Source organism: Ptychodera flava, chromosome 8 (assembly GCF_041260155.1).
Source record: "Ptychodera flava strain L36383 chromosome 8, AS_Pfla_20210202, whole genome shotgun sequence".
NCBI lineage: Eukaryota > Metazoa > Hemichordata > Enteropneusta > Ptychoderidae > Ptychodera > Ptychodera flava.
In genome coordinates, this window is record NC_091935.1 from 43,275,995 (window position 1) to 43,302,069 (window position 26,075).

Genomic DNA, 26,075 nt, shown 5'->3' on the forward strand with positions numbered 1-26,075 from the left:
CCTCACATGTTACAGTCTTTCACTACAATGGTATAGCCCAAACCCATTGTTATCAATGGAGAGTGTGGACCTGTCTACACGAAATTGGGGTGAACAGGTTAGACAATGACGTTACAAGTTGTAGGTTAGTTATCAAGGTAGCACCAGCATAGAGTCCTGAGCATCTGTCCATGTGTTCTCACAGCAAATTACAGGGAAAAAAATTATTTGAGAAGTTTCTCTCCTTTAAACAGAAGTATATTACAATTTAAACCTGTCATGGATGGATTGCTCTGAAATGATCTGAAACACAGTTATTGCCCATTAGCAACAAATCTACAGCAAGATTTATGTAAAGTTCATGAACTTACACAAGGTATTAGACAAAAGATGACCATGACTTTGCTACTTTTCAACATTTATTTCATTCAGATTTCCTCAGCTTAGTGTATAATTTTGTAATCTTAATTACTGTCAACTTAGCTTTACTAACTTACTCTAACCTCATTATTCTTACACTACTGTTATACCTTATAACCACAAAATTTCAAGAGATGCATATATGATTGTCACTTAACAAACAACTTACAAATATGTCTTCTGCTTTTTCTCCATATACATATACATGTCTCTTTTCTCATAAAAATGAGCTTAAAATCACAATGTGAAAAATAGTCTTTCAGCTATATGTTGCTCATTGACTTCGTGGTCTGTCTAATTCACAGTGAGTGTGGTTGTTGATAAATGCCGATATACTAGGCGGTCATTATGTCCAAGCGCCATTGGCGGTATTTTTTAACATAATGACCATAGGTCATTATCACATCTGGAAGTTGTGATATAGGGTTAGCTTCAACCAGTGGTGGACAGTGTCCATTTTCCGTAAACGACAAAAAGTCAAAATCCGCTGAACAGACTGCATGATATTTGGTAGAGATATTCAGACTAATTCCAAGGTTCCGATTCCGAAAAATGGAGCCAAACGGAGCAGCGGTTAGATAGTTTTGGGAAATTTCTAACCCCCCTTTAACTAATTGATTTTAGGGGTCTTTCATATATGTAGTTTTGGAATGTACACAAATCCTGCATTGTGGACTATTTAATGAGTTGTGGAACAGAAATGAGGTTTTGATGAATGTTACAAATATGCAGGATGGCTGATTCAAAGTATCAGAGATTTTCATGCGCTTTTGGTAATAAAATTGATAAAAAACAACATATTTAATGTTTTAGATTTCTCACATTTGTTATGACCCTTAACATTACAGACTTGATGACATAACTAGCTGCTGGACCTGTTTACTGGCGCATTGATTTAAAGACAAAGATCGTTTTATTTTGTAATAAGGACGTGTGATTTCGTAAAACATAGTCTATTAGCCTGGAAATGTGATTTTTGCGAATATTGCTTACCCCACTGACAAACAGTGTGGTTTGAAAATGGCTGGAATTCGCTACTTCGGGACTTTGTTTTCTGTGTGCATTTACTGACAAACTCCAAACCCGCAGCACCTACCAATTCAGTATTTCATGTACAGGTGTACCCAGAGATAGAGTAGTTTCACAATGTGCCAGTTGTGATCAAGTGCCATTGGCGCTATTTTTTTATTCCACAGAGAATGTTGACTACTTTTATATTTTAATAGTTTTATTGAAGTTTATAACTGACGCTCTAGCCTTTCCAACCACCTTAATAGATGTGTATCTGCGATTTTACAACATTAACACAGCAGGGCTTAATGTGGTCTTGTTTACATCTTTAATCAGCTACATGCTCTCAGTTACACTACACACCTGGGCCACTCCATGAATGTCAGACAGAGAAACATAAACAAATCACCACACTTTGCAATGTCATGTATCTTTCATTTTTATTTGTGATGAACAAGTGAGCGTGAAAGTTCAGGTAGCTTTGGAATTGACCGGCTAGACCAGCATCATATAAACTTACATGTTCAAAATACATTCTTGTAAATGTATTCGTGGAGTTCCTGATTGGACTCAATGGTGCACTGCAAGAACCTTTTCAACATAACGATTCTAATAAAACGTTAAAAAAGACAGTTTGTTTCAAGACATCCTTTTCACTGAAACACTTGCAAACATGATTATGATGTGTTCTATTACTTGTAGCTCATTTCATTTATACCATTTAGACAAATTTTTCACTATTATTTCTATTTTTAGCTTTAAGGTTTTTTAAAGTTGTAACAGCTCTAGTACTTTCTCTTTCGTTCTGTTTTTGAGGTATACTGTGATGAGAATGTTCCCTCACAGTATTTCATGATTCGATTCATCTGTAAGAACTAGGATTGCAATGATTAGACCGTTGTAAGCAACAGATAACTTATCATTGTGTCCCATTGTCAGGAATTCCCAAAATTGTTTAATATGTAGATTCACTGAGACTGGACAAGCGAAAATTTCTACACCTTCCTGAACTTTCAAGCTCATTTGTTCATCACAAATAAAAAAGAAAGATACATGACATTGCAAAGTGTAGTGATTTATTTATGTTTCTCTGTCTGGCGGACAGTGGAGTGGCCCTGGTGTGTTGTATAACTGAGAGGTGTAGCTGATTAAAGGTATAAACAAGACCACATCAAGCCCAGCTTTTAATGTCGTAAAAATCGCTGCTGATACACAATACCTTGGCTAATTAAGTTTTGCAGCTTGATCGGATTTCACTCTAACTGGCTGTCAACTTCAATGTGTTTTTGGTACATAGAGAAAACTATGGGAGCAAAGTTTTTCGACAAAATATCACATGACCAGCCACTTTCTGTGTTAATTATGCACATACCTAATTCTGGGCTTAATGATAGAGCTATAGTTCTGATTTTTGGTATGTAGGGATAACTATGGGATACAATTTTTTTGACAAAATATCACGTGACCTTGATGACCTTTGACCCCAAATATACATATATGTCCATAACTCAGTAACCACAAGGGCTACACCCTTCATATTTTGTATGATGGGAAACCTTATGACGCCACAACCTGTACCTCATTAATTATTTACATATCTAATTTTGGGCAAGCCAATAGAGCTGGAGGTCTGATTTTTGGTATATAGGGATAACTATGGGATACAATTTTTTTGACAAAATGTCATGTGACCTCAATTACCTTTGACCTCAAATATAGATATTTCTTCATAACTCAGTAATCACAAGGGCTACACCCTTCATATTTGGTATGATGGGACACCTAATGATGACGCATCCTGTACCTCATTAATTATGCATGTATCTAATTTTGGGCCAGTCAATAGAGCTGGAAGTCTGATTTTCAGTATATAGGGATAACTATGAGATACAATTTTTTTTGACAAAATATTATGTGACCTGGCTGACCTTTGAACCCAAATATACATATATGGCCATAACTCAATAACCACAAGTGCTACATCCTTCACATTTGGTATGATGGGAGACCGTATGGTGCCATATCCTGTACCTTATTAATTATGCACATATCTAATTCTGGGCAAGCCAAGAGAGCTAGAGGTCTGATTTTTGGTATATAGGGATAACTATGGGATACAATTTTTTTTGACAAAATGTCACATGACTTTGATGACCTTTGAGCTCGATTTCACAAATACTACTGTAGCCTTTCATCTTTTTTGCATATTTATTTCTCCATTGCACCTGTGCAGACAGAAAGATGGTAAACATTTTGCAGATTTACTTAATCATCTCAGAGTTGGCTAGTATACACAAGAGGATATAAACCTACTTTAGCAAAAGGCTGATGAATTTTCTGGTCAAGTAGATCAATGTGAAAATGCAATTCACTTGTATACTACAAATTTAAATGTTGAAAAACACAATGAAGCAATTTTCACTAGAGTGCTGACAGAGAAATTACGGTGACTTTCCAATGCAGTAAATGGCGCTTATTCACTTTACTAGTCGCCTAATAATAAACCGCCACATACTCCATCAGGATAGATTGGTGTTAATGTATGCAACTTATTTTTACGCTCCCATATATGCATATGTATATATGCAAATGGGAGGTATTCGTATAAGGTGGCAAAATGGCGTCTGTGTGTATGTAAGTATGTATGTATGTCTGTTAGTCCGTCCACATCAAAAACTCCTAAACCGTAGCACCTACTGTCTTAGTATTTGGTGTACAGGTGCACTTAGGGGTGGAGATGTGAATTTGTTCAAATGAACATGTCAGTGCCAAAAATATGCAAATGAGGGGAAAAAAAGGAAAAATCCTGCAAATGGCTAAAACTCAGTAAGCATTGGTCAGATTTGGTTGAAACTTGGTATGCAGATTTCTTTAGGTATTCTAAATTATGTGTGCAAAAATTGGGATGAAATTTGCATGTTTGTATTTTTAGGGTATTTTTTCCGTTTTTAGTCAAAAAATCTTGTTCTCTGAAATCGCTTGTCTGATTGCTATGAAACTTAATATTCATGTTCCTCAGAATGACCTCAGTCATGCTTGTACAAATTGTATTGATATTGTCATATTTGTAATTTTGGGGCAATTTTCCCAATTTTTGATAAACAATTTTTTAATCCAAAAACTATTGATTTGATAGCTTTGATATTTGGTATACAGGTATCTAAGATTAATCTCAATATAATGTATTGAAGGTATGTTGAAACTGGCAATTTTTTTTTTTATTTTTGGGGCAATTTTTGCCTTTTCTGGTCAAAAAATTGTTCTCCTAAAACTTCTGATCTTGGTAGCTTTGATATCTAGTGTACAGGCTCCTAGGGTTTATGCTAATTAGATATATTTAAAATTAGGATGAAATCTGCAATTTTGTATTTTAGGGGGCAATTTTTCTCATTTTTGGTCAAAAAATTTGTTTTTCAAAATTTACCAGTCTGATTGCTTTGATATTTAGTAAACCGGTTCTTAGGGTTTTTGTTAATAAGATATATTGAAATTAAGTTGAAATCTGGAATTTTGAATTTTTGGGGCAACTTTGCGAAACTTTCAGTTTTACTGGGATATCTTTCATTTTGTATTTTTAAGATTTTTTTTTGGTAATTTTATACCTACTGGAACTAAGAGTATATAATGTGGTGATTTAGTAAGCATTTGGTATGGTAAACTGTATTTGGTATTGAAATGCGGTAAAAAAATCCTGGCAGATTTTGAAAAAATTCCAAACAAATGCCAATAAAAAATTCAGCCAGAGAAGGTTTGACAAAAAGGAAAGGTGGGAGAGTGGGGGAAAAAGAATGTACAATGGATCGGATGAAAAAGATTATGTACCTCATCGATCTTCCAGACACCATCCCTTATCAAATGGTCCACCCAGATGTATTTTTGTGCACAATTAACCATGCAGTGTATTTTAGTTTAAGATGTCAAGTTAGGTAAGGATTTGAAAGGAATAGTCAAGTTCAGCACAGTTTAACTTTATCTCTTGTGTCATCATCCTTGTGTAATTGGTTAAGTTTGTAAGTTGTTCCAGATGTGGATGCACCAGCTGTTCTGAAGAAAACAATGTTTACTTTTCCTGTAGGGTTTCTGAGTTGATGATTGTATGTTGAAATTTCTCCATGTATCTGGTGTATGGGCAAAGTGTAAACATTGGTTGCATGTTATGAATTTCAGTCTATGTCAAATATTGTAAATGAAAAATCAAGAACAGTTTACTGTGTGCTTGTAAAAGATAACATATTTGTCAATACATAAACTGCCTTGCAGATTGATTGTCTTAAAGATTATCACATAAGTAGACAAGGAAAAGAAACTAATCAAATTGCTGTAACATATTCACTCTCAGTGCCTGTATAGGCCTATACTTAACTATTTTATCATTACATTCAGCTGTTTGTTATATCTTTATCACTCTCCATGGGCCAAGGCACACTTGGGGTCAATGTCATCACTCTGTGCCAGTCTGTGTGTGTCAGTCTGTCTGTATATGTATGTCCGTGTTTCATACAACTGTTGACTTGTTTTGATAACTATATGGGAGCGAACAGTGATGTTGTCACTATTTTTATATTAATGCGCCAAATCATGCCGTATATACAATTGAATGTATCTAACACAAATCTTGTGTATCCTGTATCCCAACCCCATGCCTCCAAGTCAATTACTGCTTACCAACAACATTCTCACGAGCCAGAGCAATAATTTCCGCTCCGTTGACCTACGCAAAAATCAAGCTCTGGCAGATTACGCCGGGAAACTGCAGAAGTATGAATGGGGGTTAATTAATTATTCATGAGAACATATCATCAGAATTAGCTAATCACGAATCCGTTTAACAAAGTCATGTCGGGTCGTAAGCTCCTCATTGTCTGTGTGTGCACAATCGAGCTTTCAGGGCCTGAGATCCTCTGGTTCCGTTGCATCTCTTCCGCCCTATGTTGCATTAAATCCGACAGCTTTCAAAATTTTGACAGTTTTTCTGTCATGATCGACAGCAACGATGACACCATGTGAATACTATGGCTTCGGTATGTACACAGACTACGGCCAGCAACGAACCCGGCCCGGTCCCACTGCAAGGTCGTCCCCGTACACTCAGTGTGACTATTTTCGGACGATCTCAGTTCGGACATTTAAAGACATGCTGTTCGTTGTACTCACTTCGCTCCGTATTGATAGCGTTTTACAAGTCATGATACTGCATATTAAGTCAGGTGACGCTGCTGTCCCGTTTTGAATAGTTAGTTTTTTCGGTAGAAGCTATTTCGGGCTATAAAACTTCGCGAAGTTAACACACCGTACGATACAACAAGGTGTCGAAAGCAACACACAGACAGCCCATGTCCGATGTAAGCACCATACACGTCGAAATATAGTTGCGTCGTCCATGGATTGAACGTAACTAATTTATCACAAAATTTTTACAAACAGTTTTCTAAACACATCGAAATTGAAAATCGAGGGTTTGAAGTTTCAAAATATCAATATTTAGCCCCTATAATCACATTCCAAATACGACGTCCGATTACTGCGATAGCAGTCCGATTACTACGCACTCACTATGGAGTCAACAATTTGGCAACTTTGACCCCCTAAATACCATTTCCGTCCTGTTAACAGTTTTAGGATAAACACAATAAAGTTTCGAAGGGTATGGTAATAAGATTTCGTACTGCTCGTCATTTGTGAAACGGCTTTGGGCGAAATTCACTATACCCTGTCCGAAAACTGTCACCAGGTCACACTGAGCGAGTGTACGCATATATGTGGTCGCACCCGGGTGAACTGCAAACCCATGGAACAAACTAAACCTCTCTTGGTTTGATTCCGTTGTTAGCGTAACTTTTGTGATGAATTAATGAAACATAATCGGACTTGAACAACTACGCAATTTTCCGAGATCTGTGATTTCGGCAGTGTTGAGACGATCGGGAGCCTAGCGTACATTTGTGATTTGTATCGCGGAGCACCAGCTCGAATGAAAGGGCCCAATATACCATTCATACGTTTCTAGCATGTATACCCACAGCATGATAAGAAAGTTTTCAGTGTGAACCTAAATGAAGAGATCGATACATAAACGTTTATACATAACTTGTGGTAAAGTAAATTTATGATCAATAGTTTTGACCAACGGGTTTTACACAGCGGTGTTGTTCTACGCCTGGGTCGGACACTGTGCACAGCGAGGTGTGGGGCCTGCTCCAGTTATGCGATACCCTTCGATATAACGCCCGTGAAACACGATGGGCCGAGACGGCCTGCCATGCCTGGTAGTATACAGACTTGCCACCGCTGGTCCTCGTGCAAAGAAACCCATCTTTTCCTTGTAAAATAATTATCAATGGCGTCTTTTTGGTGTGAATAGAGCGGTTGAGTCCCAAAACATTGAACATTTACACATCGGCGCTCTTCGTCGACAGTGAACGCTGTGTAGTGGTGAGCACCAAGATCAGCCCAAGTCATTGTGTATTGCTCATTGCAATAATTTATGCGCGTTTATGAGACCTACTTTCTGATTGGCTCCGTTTAGCCAGTGCTGGAAACCAGCGATAGATCCGCGAATCTCTGCGTGATCAACCACGGTCTCTTGACGGGTAGCGCTGAGCTGTTGCCGTAAAGAGGCGCGTGGTTTACGACGATGACCAACAACTGGCCTCGCACTTGAGGAGCTTCAGTGTCCTTGACGCTATTTTTATATGTTTTGATACTTAAATGCCCACAGACTTGGAGCAAGTCTAACCAGAAATCTGAGAAACGGTCTTTCAGACTAAATACATTCATTACAGGTGAAAAATCAGGTTCAGGAATTGTAAAGTTAGTGTTAGTTTTCACCAAATAACAGTTAGTGTACACGACCCATGTGTCCTTGTAGTAAAAAATAGCGTCAATGACACTGTAGCTCCCATCCTGGACTATTTAGTGTTTGTTCTCTGGTCAGATATTTGAACATGTGTGAAAGGGAGAAAGTGCATGAAGTGAAAATACTTAAATGAAATGTACTGGAGACAGTGAAATATGTTTAATGTAATTATTCAGAATATAAAATGGAAAAAATACAGAATGAGATATATCGAATACTGTGACACAACCATTAACTCAACAAGTCATTTACAATGACATAGTCCCCACTTGTAATAGGAGTATTAGTCTTGATGGGGCAGGAAATATGGTCATTAAGAAGTATCACTGGAGTGTATATGTTGAGATCTATGGGCACATAGGTCTATGTCGTTGTTCCCAATTTGAAACACATGTGGCATGTCTAAGTTATGGTTCTAAATCGGGAAAAAAGATCAGACCTCTAGCAGTATTGGCCAGCCAAGAAATACATATGCGCATTATAAATGAGGTACAAGATGTGACATCTTAAGGTCTAATATCCTATCAAAATTGGAGGGTATAGAACTTGTGGTTACTGAAATATGCATATATATGTATAATCAAGGTCAAAGGTCATCGAGGTCACATGACATTTTGAAAAAAAAATTATATTGCTAATTAATCCCTATATGCCAAAAAATCAGATCTCTAGCTCTATTCGCTTGCCCAGAATTAGATGTGTACATAATTAATGAGGTAAAGCGTGTGTTGTCATAAGGTCTCCCATCCTACTAAATACAAAGGACATAACACTTATTTATTGACATAAACATATATTTTAGGTAAAAGGTCATCGAGGTCACATGACATTTGGTCAAATAATTTCTCTCCTATAGTTATCCCTATATACCCAAAATCAGACATCCAGCTCTATTGGCTCGCTCAGAATGAGATATGCGCATAATTATTAAGGTACAGTATGTGGCGTCATAAGGTGTCCAATCATACCAAACATGAAGGTGTAGCACTTGTGGTTACCGAGTTATGGACAAATATGTATATTTGAGGTCAAAGGTCACCGAGGTCACGTGACATTTTGTCAAAAAAATTGTTTTGCTAAGTTATCCCTACATACCAAAAATCAGACCTCTAGCTCTATTGGCTCGCTCAAAATTAGATATGCGCATAATTAATGAGGTACAATATGTTGCGTCATAAGGTGTCCCATCATACCATACATGAAGGCTGTAGCACTTGTGGTTACTGAGTTATGGACAAATATGTATATTTGAGGTCAAAGGTCATCCAGGTCACGTGACATTTTGTCAAAAAAATTGTATTGCTAAGTTATCCCTATATACCAAAAATCAGACCTCTAGCTCTATCGGCTCGCTCAAAATTAGATATGCCATAATTAATAAGGTACAATATGTGGCGTCATAAGGTGTCCCATCATACCATACATGAAGGCTGTAGCACTTGTGGTTACCGAGTTATGGACAAATATGTATATTTGAGGTCAAAGGTCACCGAGGTCACGTGACATTTTGTCAAAAAAATTGTTTTGCTAAGTTATCCCTATATACCAAAAATCAGACCTCTAGCTCTATTGGCTCGCTCAAAATTAGATATGTGCATAATTAATGAGGTACAATATGTTGCGTCATAAGGTGTCCCATCATACCATTCATGAAGGCTGTAGCACTTGTGGTTACTGAGTTATGGACAAATATGTATATTTGAGGTCAAAGGTCACCGAGGTCACGTGACATTTTGTCAAAAAAATTGTATTGCTAAGTTATCCCTATATACCAAAAATCAGACCTCTAGCTCTATCGGCTCGCTCAAAATTAGATATGCGCATAATTAATAAGGTATGATATGTGGCGTCATAAGGTGTCCCATCATACCATACATGAAGGCTGTAGCACTTGTGGTTACTGAGTATGGACAAATATGTATATTTGAGGTCAAAGGTCACCGAGGTCATGTGACATTTTGTCAAAAAAATTGTTTTGCTAAGTTATCCCTATATACCAAAAATCAGACCTCTAGCTCTATTGGCTCGCTCAAAATTAGATATGCGCATAATTAATGAGGTACAATATGTGGCGTCATAAGGTGTCCCATCATACCATACATGAAGGCTGTAGCACTTGTGGTTACTGAGTTATGGACAAATATGTATATTTGAGGTCAAAGGTCACCGAGGTCATGTGACATTTTGTCAAAAAAATTGTTTTGCTAAGTTATCCCTATATACCAAAAATCAGACCTCTAGCTCTATTGGCTCGCTCAAAATTAGATATGCACATAATTAATGAGGTACAATATGTTGCGTCATAAGGTGTCCCATCATACCATACATGAAGGCTGTAGCACTTGTGGTTACTGAGTTATGGACAAATATGTATATTTGAGATCAAAGGTCATCAAGGTCACATGACATTTTGTCAAAATATCCGAGATATCTGCGTGAACGGATGGACTCACGGATGGACGAACAGACGGACATGACCCAATCTATAAGCTCACTGGACTTCATCTGTGGGGACTAAAAATTGTGTCACTGCATCCTTTTTGCAATATGAATACGATGAGAAACTAAATTTTTATTTTTCATGGCCTTATACATGGGAGTCTATGGAGATCTGCCTTATACATGGGAGTCTATGGACGTGTAAACTAAAAATATGCAAATTTCACCACGATTTGCCCAAATTTGGGAAAGGTCACTCCTATGCACTTCCATACCAAGTTTCAAATCAATCGGACTTGTGGTTTCAGAGCAGGAGATTTTTTGACCAAAAATGGGAGAAAATTACAAAAAAATTCATGAAAAATAGCAAGTCCAAGATACTGACCCAAGATGCGCACAATCATTTCATGTCAGCCCAAAGTACTTACATGCTAATTTTTCATGTAATCTGCTCAGTGGTTATTGAGTTTTTTCAATTTTGACTGTTTTTACATTTTTTCACTTAATTTGCATATTTTTGGCAATGACAACTTCATTTGAACAAAATCTCATCTACAGCCCATCATCCATGTACACACCAAATATCAAGATGAAATGTACAGCGGTTTTGGAGTTTTTGATGTTGACGGACAGACATACAGACATACAGACATACAGACATACAGACGTACAGACATACAGACATACAGACATACAGACATACATACATACAGACATTTCCCTAGCCTATAAGAATAGCTTCCATTGCCATATATACATATGGCTATGGGAGCTAAAAAGACCCACAATGACAGTGGAATGATTGCAGTATGTCACCTCTGAACTTTAAATGTCACATACCAGTAGTTTATAGCTACTATAATAATAATAATAATAATAATCTTTATTCGCCAGAAACGACAAATTATTCACAATGTTTGCTTTTCAACTCAAGAAGGAACCTGATCCTGGCTGGAGCCACAAAAATAGTTCTTTAGAACTAGTCGAGCTTGTGGTCCAAAACGAAACTATGAGTAAAATGCGTTGCATTTGCATCAGGCTGACATTGAAATTTAAATACGGAATAAATAAATATACATCAAAATGGTGAAAGTAAGGTGACAGAAACAGAATGAAAAACTGATCAAGTAGAAAGAAGATATTGCTTCAATTGTAACTTAAATGAGGTTCTATTATCAATTTTTTTCAATGAGTCAGGTAGCGAATTCCAATGCTTAGTTGCAGCGTATTTGAGACTGTGCTGAGTTATAGAGAGGTTTACTTTAGGGATGTAGAAATTGTCGTTCCTTGCAAGTCGTGTTGGGTAATTATGGGGCAATCTGTCGAGTTAGTGATATTCATCATGAACAAAGCGATTTTTCTTTAAGTCAAAAATTAATAGGCAAGTATTTAATTTACATTGCTTGTTGATGTCAAAAATGTTGAGTTTCTGGAAAAGGGGGACAGTATGAGTACGGAAATCTGAAAAGGTGATAAGTCGTACCAACTTTTTTTGTAAAATGAGAATAGACTATAGACTATAGAAGCGATTGGGATGGGTATCCGTCTGGCGTCTGTCGTCAGTCTGTATGTATGTATGTATGTATGTAAGTATGTATGTATGTATGTACGTATGTATGTACGTATGTTTGTACATTAGTGAGGATGTCCGTCCACTCTAATATTTGGTCAGAAATTTGTAAATAATCTTTTTCAACAAAACTGCCGGTCAGAAAGCTTTGATATTTTGGATATGAGTCTCTACGGATGACCTATTTCAGATTTATACAAATTGTGCAGACATACGCAAATTTGTTTTTTTAAGGCAATTGTTGCAATTTTTGGTCAAATATTTTTTTCATCAAAACTACTTATCCTATAGCTTTGATATTTGGTATACAGCTTCATAGGGATGATCAAAATGTGACATATTCAAATGATGATGAAATCTGCAATTTGTATTTTGGGGGCAATTTTTGCCATTTTTAGTCCCCACGGACACCGTCCGGGGAGACTTATAGGTTTGGTCATGTCCGTGCGTGCGTGCGTCTGTGCGTACGTCCGTCCATGTGTCCGTGCGTCCGTCCCTTCACGCAGATATCTCAGACATGCCCAGGTCAATTTCTTTCAAACTTTGCACAAGGATAGTACCCTACCCCATACAGATGCACGTCGATTTGTTTCACAATGCGATCAAATTTGGCCGTGTGAGAGGACTTTTTAGTTTTCACCTCCATAGACTCCCATGTATAAGGCAGTCCATAGACTCCCATGTATAAGGCAGTCCATAGACTCCCATGTATAAGGCCAAGAAAAATAAAAATTTAGTTTCTCATCGTAATCATATTGCAAAAAGGATGCAGTGACACAGTTTTTAGTCCCCACGGATGAAGTCCAGGGGGCTTATTGATTGGATCATGTCCGTCCGTGAGTCCATCCGTGAGTCCATCCGTTCACGCAGATATCTCAGATATTTTGACAAAATGTCATGTGACCTTGGTGACCTCAAATATATATATATATGTCCATGACTCGGTAACCACAAGTGCTACACCCTTCATATATGGTATGGTGGGACAGCTTATGACGCCATATATTGTACCTCATTAATTATGTGCATATCTAATTTTTAGCGAGCCAATAGAGCTAGAGGTCTGATTTTTGGTATATAGGGATAACTTAGCAATACTATTTTTTTTCAAAATGTCACATGACCTCGGTGACCTTTGACTTCAAATATACATATTTGTCCATAACTCAGTAACCACAAGTGCTACAGCCTTCATGTATGGTATGATGGGACAGCTTATGACGCCACATATTGTACCTCATTAATTATGTTCATATCTAATTTTGAGCGAGCCAATAGAGCTAGAGGTCTGATTTTTGGTATATAGGGATAACTTAGCAATACTATTTTTTTTCAAAATGTCACATGACCTCGGTGACCTTTGACCTCAAATATACATATTTGTCCATAACTCAGTAACCACAAGTGCTACCACCCTTCATATATGGTATGATGGGACAGCTTATGACGCCACATATTGTACCTCATTAATTATGTGCATATCTAATTTTGAGCGAGCCAATAGAGCTAGAGGTCTGATTTTTGGTATATACGGATAACTTAGCAATACAATTTTTTTGACAAAATGTCATGTGACCTCGGTGACCTTTGACCTCAAATATACATATTTGTCCATAACTTAGTAACCACAAGTGGTACACCCTTCATATATGGTATGATGGGACAGCTTATGACGCCACATACTGTACCTCATTAACCCTTTCAGGCCTAAGCTCCTATATATAGGGGTAGCTCTGGTAAGTTATCAGAAAGTCAGGCCTGAAAGGGTTAATTATGCGTATATCTAATTCTGAGCAAACCCATAGAGCTTGATGTCTGATTTTTGGTATATAGGGATAACTATAGGATAGAAATTTTTTGACCAAATTTCATGTGACCTCGATGACCTTTGACCTGAAATATACGTTTATGTCGATAAATACGTAACCACAAGTGCTATGTCCTTTATATTTAGTAGGATGGGAGACCTTATGACAACACACGCTTTACCACATTAATTATGCACACATCTAATTCTGGCCAAGGGAATAGAGCTAGAGGTCTGATTTTTGGCATATAGGGATTAATTAGCAATACAATTTTTTTCAAAATGTCACGTGACTTTATGACGTTTGACCTTGATTATACATATATATATGCATAACTCAGTAACCACAAGTTCTATACCCTCCAATTCCGATAGGATATTAGACCTTAAGATGTCACATCTTGTACCTCATTATTATGCGCATATGTATTTCTTGGCTGGCCAATACAGCTAGAGGTCTGATCTTTTTTCCCGATTTAGAACCATAACTTAGACATGCCTCTTGTGTTTCAAATTGGGAACAACGACATAGACCTATGTGCCCATAGATCTCAACATATACACTCCAGTGATACTTCTTAATGACCACATTTCCCTGCCCCATCAAAACTAATACTCCTATTACAAGTGGGGACTATGTCATTGTCAATGACTTGTTGGTCAAAAAATTTATTCTCAAAAACTACTCCTCCGATAGCTTTGATATTTGGTAAACAGGTTCCTAGGAGTTATCTTAGTGTGATATATTAAAATTGTGATGGAATATTCAATCGTGTATTTTGGGGGCAATTTTTGCCAATTTTGTTAAAAAAATTGTTTCTCAAAAACTGCTTGTTTGACAGCTATGATATTTTGTATATAGGTACTGAGGGGTTATCCTAGTGTGATATATTGAAATTATGATAATATCTTCATTTATGTATTTTGGAGGAAATTTTTACCATTTTTGGTCAAAAATTGTATTTCTCAAAACTTACTCATCTGATAGCATTTTTTATCAAACTGCCTGTACAAGTGTCCACCTAGTGTGAAAGATGGACAGAAAAAGACACTATAGGTATAGATGGCAGTTTTCTATGCTAGCTAAAGATGAATGTCTGTGTACATAGGGGTCAATATGAGCCGTTCTGAAACATTTCTTCTGTTATAAGAATACACTGAAATGCCAAGGACCTCTGCTCTCAGTACATATCTGGTATTATGCTTTGTACATCCTCATTACTGTCCACATCAGAGCTTCAGGGACATTGGCCCTATGTTTTTGATACACTCACGCTTCAATCGTTACAGAACACTTCAAAAACTACGGTCACTTGGCGTTCCTATGTCAAGGAGGCACAAGGATGTACATAAGAAGGTAGAATTGATTAGTCCGTTGCCGGATTTTAAATGATTTTGAGTACGTTTTAAAGCTAGAAGATAGTTGTCTTATAAACGGCAGAGATTTTCTAGTTATTTTGGTAACTCTGTTGGTCCGTCTCGCTTCTGCCTCCAGGGTTGAAAACAAAGCGATTCAAGCAGTACATCGCCACCTAGTAATACGTCTTTCATTGTAGTGTAGATGTTGTTTTATTCCATCATCGTTTGTGAGAGCAGGGGCTACGCACTAGGGGTCCCCTGCAGCCAAAATTATCCTGTACACACACCGAGGTTTTATTGTTGAGCACACAGCAGATGTGTTGTTTTACATCGACCACAGCCGTATTATTTCAAGGAATTACAGAGCTACCTTTTCTACCATATTCCGTTAAATTTTGTTCACAATATTCTCAATAACTCATGAACAAGGACAACAACAAAGGACGATATACATGCAAACAACACTACATGAAGTTTTTGTTAAATTTATCATGTACAAACAGACACAACCCACACGAATACATCCACATACAATATCTGAGTTGAACGTCCTCAAAAACATCAAGCAGTACCATTAATGTTACTCACATATGGCCTTTCAAAGTACATTTGTACATGCATAGACAATTTCCATGAAACAAACCATGAAATGATGATAACTTCTAATCCATGTTCTCTTTTTGTTACACTATACTTCTGTCGTTTTTGGAGATTTAGAAACACTTAATCTCCAGGTACATCGAGTAACCATGATCAGGTTGTTGCGATAATTTCATTCTGTCCTCAGAACAATTCATTGGTAGGTGGCACCAAGCTATCGCTAATTACAAGCAAGCCTTATCTCAAAAATACACACACAGTTATGTTTACCTCGCAGTACACATACAATGGGTTCATCAAAATCACTTTGTACATGCGTTATGCAATACACGAACACTTTATTGTCCTGTGATTTACACGTTAAAATATTGCGGATATCCAGTGGAAAAGGCTCAGAGACTTTTTTTCAGGTAGGGTATTTATGTATGTATGTATGTGGGGATGTATGTCCATCCACATCAAAAACTCCAAAACTGCTGCACCTACCATCTTAGTATTTGGTGTACAGGTAGACCCAGGGCTTGAGATGTGAATTTGTTCAAATGAACATGTCAGTGTCAAAGTATGTAAATGAGGTAAGAAAAAGGGAAAATCCTTCAAATGTGTTGGAGTGATGGTATTAACTGAAACAACCTACACATCTAAGTGAGAGGTTCTCTGAAGCATGACCTCATTTGTATGCAGTATACCTTCTATGTGTGGAAGTGGTGGCAGTAAATGAAACAGCATACACAATGAGTCATTTCCTGCCATTGTTCATGAACTGTTACATATTGGCAGACCTGCTCAAACTAAGAGGGACTGTTTTGAAACATTACTCTGCTAAGCATGTTCCTAAAGTTGACCTCCAACACCTTAAGTTTCAGACCTTATTTACTTTTGTCATTCTTGTTTTTCTGGTTTAAATATTTCTTGAACCAAATGTGAGCACACTATCCTTGACGGTATTTTTGAGAAAAATCGGCAAATTAATAAATGGCAAAAATGGCTTGTCTGTAAAAATAGGCCTTGGTGAACTTTCCCTTTAAGTGTCATCGTAATTACTGTCCTTTCAGTGTCGCAACATCATGGCTGCCACTGCACTGAGTAATCTGTTGGCACATTGCACATAGTCCAGTCCAAAACTTTGCAACATTTTGGTCAACTAGTCATGGTATGCATGCTTTAATTTGTGTTTGTGAGCTATTTCTTTGCAATTTCATTAGCTTACATTTGGTATATGTATATATTCTAAGGAGAGCTTACATGGTAAGTTGGTTACTAACATAACTATATATATATATATATATATATATATATATATATATATATATATATATATATATATATGTGTGTGTGTGTGTGTGTGTGTGTGTGTGTGTGTGTGTGTGTGTGTGTGTGTGTGTGTGTGTGTGTGTGTGTGTGTGTGTGTGTACAGGTATGTAAGGGTGCCGGAAATCGACAAGTGTGGGGTCAAAGTGTGGGCCAGCACAATCAAAGTGCGAGGGAATGTGAGGGCTTGAAGTGAGGGCTCTCACAATCGAAGTGCGAGCAAATGTGAGGGCTCGAAGTGAGGGCTCTCACAATCGAAGTGCGAGCGTATTTGAGAGTTGAGACTTGCGAAAATCAGTACTAAATTCACCTTGATTGAATGAAGACTTGTGATCAAAGTCACTTCTAAAAGCGCTATACGATCTCCACTGAAGTGTAAACGGCGCCGCCCTGTTATGAGCATGCATGTAAGCTACAGCACCGATCGAAGCTTCACGATATGAGCGAACGACTATTAAAGTACATGACGTCCCTTTCGAAAAAAAATTGTCAATCACCGTAAAAATATGAATGAGGCATTTTGTAATCTTTACATCCTTGAGTTTCTTTAAGAATATAATGTCTGGCTGATTTTTACCTTCTCGTGTCTATTTATAGACAGAGAAGGTATTAGAGTTGAAAAACCAGTATGCTGGTGTCAACTACTTCCGTCTGTCAATACTTCCGTCTGTCAAGATCCGTTGACGTCATGCCATTGTGATGGGTCATATCATAAACTGGTGGGGGTGTTCATGGTTCAGGTTGAGGTGCAGGAGAACGATTTTGAGCTGTGACAAAAATCAAAAGGGACTTAGCGGCATAGCCACAGTGTTAAGCCTTTCTCTAAGGTTCTTAGTTGACTACGATCTATTACAGACTACTGAGCTGACGTTAGGGGTACTCACTTTGTGTTTGCTCTCTGTGTGCGCTAGTGTTTGGTACTGAGTTGCGTGGATATCCCCTCATGGCCTCACGTGCATGATATGGGCCTGTTGCATAATCTGCAGATGATCATATGCCTCTGAGTCTGAAGTGAAAACGGCCAATGTGTAAGCCTGTCGGCATTTTCCTTGCATTTTTTCTCATTAAATTTTGCAAAATATCGGCGAGTACCTCAATATTTCAAGATAACTCTTTCTTCCCAATCGTTTCCTGGACTTTCAGAGTCATATGAACGAAAATGAGTGAAAGTTTTAGACAGGAAAATCGGACGTCGGCCATGTTCAATGTTTACAGTACAATCAGAAGTTTATGTGGAGGAAAATAACTAACAAACACTATTCATGATGCCCGCCCTCTAGAGGCAGACTTCCTATATGAAGTACCACATTTGATGCTTGTGGAAAGCTTGACCACACAAAGGAGCATTTTAACTTTTAGAAAATGACAAATTGAATAAGAAGGTATTCTGAAAATGTCAAATACTGAGGAAAAATGCGCAAATATTCAAAATAAACAGGTTAACTGACTGGTCAGCTATAAAAAACAATGAAAATGTTTATGATCAAAAGTTTTTGAGATGCGCACATTTTAACAAATACAGAAATTATTAATATTATAAATATAGGACCAAACGATTTTTTCAGGGATGGGACAGGTTGGAAATGAGGGATGAGAGACAAAGGCACTCCTATTGCTGCATGTGGATGCAGCCACACCATTTCATTTACAGCATACTTATTCACTGTGTTGTGTTCAAGTTCCATATTGTACTGACTGTCATACAAGGATAACATAAGCAAAGCAAATCAAATTAGAAAAGGATCAATGCTGTTGTGTGGATTTTGCTGAACATGGCTGATTTTAATATTTCGCCCTATATATTTGGTATCCAGCAAAGGCATATTTTGATGTAAAGTCAAAATTAACACTACATTGCGGACAATATATGTTACCGTTTCTGCATGAACTTTTCTTTTTTAAATTATAGTATAGTAGTACTTTGAACAGATTAACAATTATCGTGATGTCAACCCATAATTTTACATCACAAAGACTAATTCTGCCAATTTTTTTTATTTTTCAGTCATTTTATAAATTTTGCACTGAACAAGATGATTGAACAAATTGCAATGTTTGAATTTGTAAACTCAAAGAACAAAAATCCTTTGGTCACAGATTAAATTATTTTTTGAAAAGAAATTTACTCTTAAACACTTTTAGCATATATTCTTTACACGGTCATGTATTTCAAGGAATATATGCCTATTAAAAACAGTAATTTCTTCACTTTCAATTTTTTTTCAATACTATGACAATTATCAGCCATGAGGTTTAACAAACACAAGACCAGATAAGCGTTTTTCATCATTTCCACAGGACTCTTTGGAAAATCCATTAAAAACAGTTAAAAGTAACTTAAAATGATCACTTGGTATACATTTAATTTACAGATGCCAGGTTGTGTATTTCACATGCACTCAGGTCAGGAGGGAAGTGCGTCATTACTATTTTGGACTGTTAATTCTTATTTCTGAATTATTTAACTTTTTTTCCACATTGAACTATCTTTAGGCAGTTTATACTGTAGCTTAGAATTTTTTTGATTGATGTATTTAATCATCTTTTGGGTTCTTTGGGTCCATATCCCACCTCATGCCCCTACATCATCAACTATTTACCAACAACTCCATGCCAACAACCAATTACCTGACCTGGCCACACATTAGAGAAGGTACAGCGTCATTGACGGTATTTTAAAATCTGCGACTGACTGGTCGGGCTGGGATAGCACATTCAAAGTGCTTTTCAAAGTGAAATCGAACGCTACGTGCGACAGGAAGAAATGTTCAAAACAGGAGTCATCACCATGATTAGGTTATTTACTGTCAAGGGACCTAGAAACGGACCGAAAACACTTCCATGTAAAGCTTTTAAACTAGAGACAAGCCCACCGGGCGATTATCGAAATCAATGCCATGACACTGTGACACAGGACTAATCAAGTCGTTCAAATCTCAAGTGTATCTCGACTCATGCATACGAGCACTCTACTGAGCTCATTCTTTTTCGAAAAATTATTGTCTTATTGTTACAACATTAATATGCTTACAAAGTTTAGGCAAGTCTAGCCATGGACGTAATTACGTTTATGGTCTAGCACAGCCTCGGTCAAGCTAAGCCACGTTAGAATATTGTCGACCGCGGAGTGACGTCAGTAGATGAAACGCATACAAGCGAGGTGAATGAGAGATCAGAGGATACAGAGGAGCGAACAATACAGAAATTGTGTGGGAAGAAAGCAGAACTAAAAGTTATGTGATTGATGTATATTGACACTTTGAATATTGCTTTGGTGGCTGAAAAATCTTAAATTCCCACGGCGCTGTGACGCATAAATGACGTGAGAATCCGCAAGTACCCGGATGGCCCGCGGCCGAGAATTGGGAATGAAATGAAATGAAATCTGAAATGAAAGGCATGACGTCACAAAAATTGCGACAGGCGACGAAGAATGTTGTGCTCCAGTATGAACGTTAACAAATCCAAAGAGCTTATTGATAGAATTGATATAGGTGTAAGATCAAATCAGGATCTGATCCGGTAATGAAATACCCTAGTATTTAACCAAAGGGAAGACATACAAAGTCATAGTGTGCGCAACAATAGCTATGTTAACTCTGTAAATACAGCTACGCGTACGCCTGACACGACGATGAGCGTAAATGACGTCATTTTTCTTTCACAAATATGCAAATATAAAATCTGTCTGCTTTGCATGCTTTGCAAGTGTCATAATACAAGATAGATACAAAAGTCACAATAATGCATGGCCGAGAGTAGACTGGCCGCTGTTCTCGGCAGCTGAGTAATTGGCAGGCGTTCATCCTTGGCTGGCATTTATCGTTTGGCTTCAAATGCCGTAAAATAAACCTCGTAAATATTCATTATGCCCAAATATAGCAGATAGCTTATATTGAAATTAGTCGCGCGAGGGATTTTCGCACCCAAGAAGCGAACTCCCATAACGTAGAAGTAGGCTAATGCAGCGTGGATCGTTCATCTGTACAGTTTTTCTTGTTCATTGCATGTTCAAGAAAGCAACAATTAAAAATACCTAAACCAGAGAGCAGTATTTAGGGAATTTGAATAAATAATGGTTGTTCCGAGCCAAGTTTACATTGGCAAGGGAAAGCAGTCTTGTAAGCAGTATGATGCCGGAATATGAAAGTGCTGCCGTACAGTGGCGTAATAACTGTGTCCGCTTGAAAATAACAAAGATATAGGATATTCAGTCCAGAGTTGGTGGAAAGAATTTCATGAAAATCATTAAAAGACATCGATCTGTTACATTGCCTTTCTCCCGCGTGTCTACTTTCTTCAAAACCGTATTTTTGAGTAACAAAAGCAGTAAACTGTGGAGTTCATCTTATAATACTTCTCAATTCGTTCGACATCACACTGATGACACTTAATGTTTTAACCGTGGGCCCTAAAAATTAGCCTATGTTTTCTTAGAACAAGACAAAATAACTGAATCTGAGAAATCTCTGCCTTACTCCCGTCTGCTGGTATGCAAAGTAACCATCTTTATGTTAAGTTGCAGAATTAAAAAAAAAATTTCCATGACGACCGAGGTGTCTCCTCAGGTAAATCCTTGAACCCATGACCGCGACCCTCTGTTTTGTTTACATATAGTATTTTAGTATAGAGAGATAATGGCGAATGTATCATCATTTACAAATTTACAATCCTGTGATTGGTAGATAATTTGACTTTTTTTGGGCTAGACGTAAACACAATTTAAATCATTACATTTTGCAATGTGCATTTACGCTGATCTATGTCTCTTGTCCGGTCAGCCTGATGCTCCCTGAAATGGGAGACTACTCGAACTGTTACGACCCGTGCAAGCGGACGATGAGCAGCGTGCAGCACATCTCATGCTCTTCTCGGAAAGAAGGTTGCTGGTGTCCATGGTTATCATACCGTACAGTGTCCAGTCTAGACCAATAATATACTGTCTAGCTGCATTAGGGTTCAGGTGTCCGAATTAAACGTGTTCATCGGGTCGATGCATATTCAAGCCAAATACCATGATGGAATATTATTAGACTCATACTCTCGACATTGCTGCATTGGTAAGGTTGAAAAAATACGCGGAGTCTTTGAGGTCGGCAGCATTGTTGACTGTATAATCGGCTTAATTTTGAAAGTCAGAAATTTATCAACAGTTAGTTTTAGTTACACGTTCAGTATTTTACGCGTGCGCCCCTTCAGAAGCAAAAACTTTCGACTTTTATACAAGCTGATAACTTGCTCCAGACCATAACAAGTCTCTAGTTACGACGTTTGGCCAATTTCAAGACTAAACTACAATGATCATTTCCATCTAACACAAATTAGAATGACGGTACGCTGAGAGACCACGCCCGATATTGACACGAGAGAGAGAGAGAGAGAGAGAGAGAGAGAGAGAGAGAGAGAGAGAGAGCGCCAGTTTGTGAAAGTTACGTATTTTACTGGGAAATAGTAGAGCCACTGCGTTCAGTTGAAATATGTTTTCAACACCACCTTTCTTACGATAGACTAAAACATTAAGTTGTTATAAACATAAATGCACAAAATTTCTTTGGCATCTTACATGCCTGTCACAGAGTTAATGTTTATTTCAAAGCTGATACACGATGCATGCATATTCGTTTTACAACAAGTGATTCGGTCGCGATGTGTTGCTTACCGCTGCATCTGACGTTATGACGTTCCGAATTAGGCTTACCCAGGGCCAGGGCCCGGGCTGCAACTGTACAATTATTGCAGCTTAACGATAGCGTAGACGTCGTGCCATTGCCAAGATACTCTGCTATTTCCGATCGTTTTGTCTACAGAACTACTAAAAACCCTCTCAATTCGACCAGAAAAAAATATTTACGGTTTGAAATCGATAAATAAATCAGAAATAAACACCGTGGTGCATTAATCTATATTTATAAAAATAATAAAATGTGACACCACCGATCATAAGAAACGTGGTGTTGAAGAACATATTTTTGAACAGAAGACTACGGCGACCATTTTCTGTAAGTTTAACTTTAGCAAACTTACGAATCAAACATCTGAAGAGTAACGTTATAACTTCAACACTTTTGTTTTGTTCTACTCTTGTTATAAAATAAGTCAAATTTCGGTAAAGAGTTTCAGATCCGGAAAAGGCACAATCATTTCTGCTACAGACAATTAACGTATGAATGAGATGCAAGGTCGCAGAGCTTTCCGATTATATAGTGTGAAACAAAGGAGACAGTCAAATTTCTAGCTAATGACTAGTCAATCGCTGACAGAGATTATAGCTATGATTTCTGTGACAATATAACTGACCGTGAGATTGATTCAGTGAACAATATTCAAGGGCTCTTGACCAAAATGGCATACTTTATTGAGGTAGAATATCCATCATAATTGTTAACAAAATGTAAAGGTTACAAGCATTTATGACCCCTGATATTCTGAGGCAATTGATCTTTTGAAATGATTATCAAAATTTGTGTACAGAGAAAATAAAAAGCATACTGTAAGTACAAACATAAACAGAACTTGACATTTGCTGTTGTCTGATTTCTCAGAGTTTTCTATTGAATGTTTTTTATCCTCAAAAAATCAATCATAGAGAACCAGACAAGTCTCCAAAAATACATTTTCCCATGATCTTACTTTATCTGGTGAACAAGCCACTCTAAAATTTCTTCAAAAATGTTTCTTCTTTCTTCAAAAATTCGCTGGCAAAAACACCGCATACGACGCCATGTCGGACAAACAGCATCAGAGTTCATGCTAGCTGCAGTACAGTAGCTCGAGGGTTTGCCTGGGTATTTGAATCGGACGGCAAAACCAGACCCTAAATACCCAGGCAAAACCTCGAGCTACTGTACTGCAGCTAAGTTCACGCGTGCCTAGGTCGTGAACTGGTTCGACTGAAGTCACATTTATCAGTTGCGCTAGTTGTACAATGGTACCAGAAGAAGTATCGCTTGCTTTAGTTGCATGTATTAATAATAAAAAGGATATGACAAAAAACACGAAAAGGTTATTAACGTAAAAGATGAAAGTGATGTAACGGGTCATGATCTGTATGCAGGTCATTGTGTATAAGCCTTGTACACTCGTTCCGCACTCAGTGCCGTTCAACGGTTCACAGAGCTATGCCGCGCGCGTCTGTGTACTGGAGATAGTTAGTTTTTATTCAACGTTGATAACGACTTTGACTCTCATTTTTCGTATGCCTGAGCACGAATTTGATCGGTTCATGGCACCCCTCACTTCAAGCTTTCACATTCGCTCGCACTTCGATTGTGAGAGCCCTCACTCCAAGCCCTCACATTCACTCGCACTTTGATTGTGCTGGCCCTCACTTCTGCCCCACACTTGTCGATTTCCAGCACCCTTAAACACCTCATATTCATATATATATATATATATATATATATATATATATATATATATATATATATATATATATATATATATATATATATATATATATATATATATATATATATATATATATATAGTTATGTTAGTATTTGTGGATGTTTGTCCGTCAACATCAAAATCTCAAAAACCGCAGCACTGACCATCTTAGTATTTTGATGTACAGGTGCACCAAGGGATGGAGATGGGAATTTATTCAAAAGAAAATGTCAGTGTCAAAAATATGCAAATGAAGTAAAAAAGGGAAAATCTTGAAAATTTCTAAAACTCTGTAACCACAGGCCACATTTGGTTGAAATTTGGTATGGTGACTTTAACTAGATTTGTTCAAATTGTTGGGAAATTTTGATAATTGTATTTTTGAGGAAATTTTTCCCGTTTTTAGTCAAAATATCTTCTTTTCTGAAAGCACTCATCCCATTGACTTGAAACTTGGTATGCATAATCCTAGGGTTGATCTAGATCTCTGTCAAATTTGTTCAAATTGTAATGAAATTTTCATATTTGTATTTTTGGGGCAATTTTTCCCATTTTTGGTCAAAAAATCGTTTTCTCACAAAGTTGTTGTTTGATTGCTTTGAAAGTTGATACTCTTGATCCTAGGTTGTCCTCTCTCAGATTTGTTAAAATTGTGGTGACATTTTCATATTTGTATGTTTGGGGCAATTTTTTGCGTTTTTGGTCAAAAAGTCATTTTCTCAGAATTAATTATTCTGATTGCTTTGAAACTTGGTATGTGTGTACCTACTAGAAACAACCTTAGTTGAATATCTTCAAATTGTGGTAACATTTTCATATTTATATTTTTGGGGCAATTTTTTTCAGTATTTGGTTAAAAATCATTTTCTCTGAAATCGCTCTTGCGATTGCCTTTAAACTTGGTATGCATGTTCCAAGGTTAAAGTTAGTCTAGTATACTCACTCTAGTCTGCCGCATGGAACCAAATGTGAGCCAAGTGTCATTACTGTGTAGCATCTCCTGACGTATAAGATCAGGGATGCACATAGATAAAGTATTGTTTCTCAAGTTGTATGCAGGCAGGACAGCGCATGGACAAACAAAGTTATGAAATCATTGTTCAGTTTTTGATTTGCAGGTTTGGCTAATTTATGCAAAAATCTTTTTGCCAAATGCTACTTTTCTTCTGGCATTTGTTATTTGGCTAGCGGGCAGCAGAAACATTGCTGTACTGAAGTACGTTGTTGGTAAATTTGATGGCAAGTATCGTAATGTGAAGAAGATTGAGTGAATATTGTATACCATGCTTAGAATGCTACATAGCGTATGATGGCTATCCGTTATCTCTTGATATTTC

At 37.3% G+C, this 26,075-nt stretch overlaps 1 protein-coding gene across 2 annotated transcripts in view; it reads left to right on the plus strand.

Annotated features, from left to right (window-relative positions):
* Positions 1 to 26,075, plus strand: part of LOC139139391 (RNA exonuclease 1 homolog) — a 216,522-nt gene that overhangs the window by 62,520 nt on the left and 127,927 nt on the right. The gene's annotated exons all lie outside the window — the stretch shown is intronic.